We start from the raw sequence: 2,195 nt of genomic DNA on the forward strand, positions 1-2,195 counted from the left end.
ATATATATATCTAGAAGAGAGAACTAGCTCTTTAACACTCTGTTAAAACATCCCATTTTCTACTCTTGATGAGATGTGTCTGGAGAGTTTATCATAGGGAAGAGAAACAACAGCAAAATCCTCAAACAAAAGATCAACCCCCCCCCCTCCTCAACAGAACGCAACATATATAGCTTTACATTTACATATTTGTTTGATTATCTTTTTTTAAAGCTAGTTTTTACATTGAGTTTAGATTTAATAAATCTTATTGTTACACACACCCACATTGAGCTTATAGTATTTACATATATAGTATAATTGGGGTTGTGAGAGTTTGTAACATTGATTTATACTTAATTGAGTTCTCATCCATTGTAGAGAACAACTATTGTTGTATTCGTGCTTAATTGTGAGTGTGATCTCGTGGAGATCAATTGTGTAGTTGTGAAGTTTTCGGTTAGCTAGAAAACCGAGTGTGAGTGTTTGTGAACGTTAATCGGTGAGCATTAAAATCTGACATTGTGAGGTGTAAACGTTATTCGGGTGAGCGTAGAAAATTTGGTTGTGATAGTGGATTTCTCCCCGGGAGTGGGGAGCGGAGACGTAGGACGGAATATCCAAACTCCATGATCATTTGCTTGTGTTTGAGTTTGCTTTGACGTTTTATTTGTGCTTAGTGTTCATTACATTCTTGTCGCCATTGTCAATTGCCCTATCACTTTTGCAGATTGTTTATTTCACCATTGTGTTAGTTTATATATCCTTGTATATAATCATTGGCCACGTAGACTTTGGGAAGAGTGTATGACGTAGAATTAGGGAAGAGGGTGTGGACTTCGGATAGAGAGAAAGAGGTCTAACTATGAGGGTGTACTCTATAGAAAATCATACTGTAGCATATTATCAAGACCATTCCTATTGGTAAAGTTGTTAGACTAACCCTCTAGCTTAGCCAGTTTTGTTGGAATTGTGTCTTTAATTCTTTGTATAACTTCATGAGAATTAGATATGTTTATAAATCTATCATGATTAGGAGATTGGGTCTCATCATGATTAGAAGTTGAATCATATTCTATTTAGGAAGTTAGGCTAGAGATAAGATTTTGGTTTCCATATATATATTCTTCTATTGTTGGAGGGAAAAAATGAGAAGATAGAGAGCCAATATTTTGTAATCTAGGGTTAGCAGTGGGCGTAGCCCGATTCAAGAATATTGTGCGAGAGGCGAGGGTTTTGTAGTCTTTGTCCGTGTAAAAGATTACAACATTGGGAGAGTGTTTCGCAGTCTTTGTCTGTTTAAAAGATTGTAAGGAGTGAGTTTTGGAGAGAATATGATAGTTGATTATGTATGTGAAATTGAGAGATTAAGAGACGAGAGTTGAGTGGTTCCACTTGTAGTTTTTCTTGATCCATAGTGGATTTCTCTTATTGTTGCCCCGTAGACGTAGATCTAAGTTGGTCGACCGAACCACGTAAATATCGGTATCTCTTGATTGTGGGTTGACTTCTGAGTTGTGAAGATTGTAGTTCGCGGGGAGACAAAAATTCCCCAACAAGTGGTATCAGAGCCATGGTGATGAATCCGGGAGTTAGTTTAAAAGATAGAAGTCGTCATCCTGTGAGATTGAAGGTCGACTTTACAAGAATCAAGATGAAGAGAAAGAAAAAGAAAAAGAAAAAGGAGGCTGATGATTGTCAGCGGGAGGATCATCGACGTCTGATGATAGGCGGTGGTGGATATATGCTGTAGTTGGAAAAGTTTGGTGAAGGAGTGGCCATGAGCGAAGGAGGCAGCAGGCGGTGGACTAGAAGCGACGGTGAGAATTTGGTCCCTAGGATTTGCTGCTAATTGGGTTTGCGTGAGGAAGGAAGAAGGCATGTGATTTCTCACATGAGAAGGAGGTAAAAAATAAACTGAGGAGAATTATCTTCACGTGGGCACTAAGTTACATTGGAAAAGACTAGGATTTGGGGTGGAGATGTTTTGTAGTGTTTGGTGTTTCGTTAGTCACGTGAAGGTTGAATTCCTAATTCACATGCGAAAGTGAAAAACAAACATGGGGTCTAGTATCTATCTGGGTGTGGTGCTTGCTATTTTGTGTGCTGGATTTATTTTTAAATTTAGATCAACGACTGAGATTGATTGGAGTGTAGAATGTGAATCAGAGGTGGATTTTAGTGATCCAAGAGCGGATTTCTAAGTTTTGGAGTGC

This window comes from Asparagus officinalis, chromosome 4, assembly GCF_001876935.1.
Source record: "Asparagus officinalis chromosome 4, Aspof.V1, whole genome shotgun sequence".
Lineage (NCBI taxonomy): Eukaryota > Viridiplantae > Streptophyta > Magnoliopsida > Asparagales > Asparagaceae > Asparagus > Asparagus officinalis.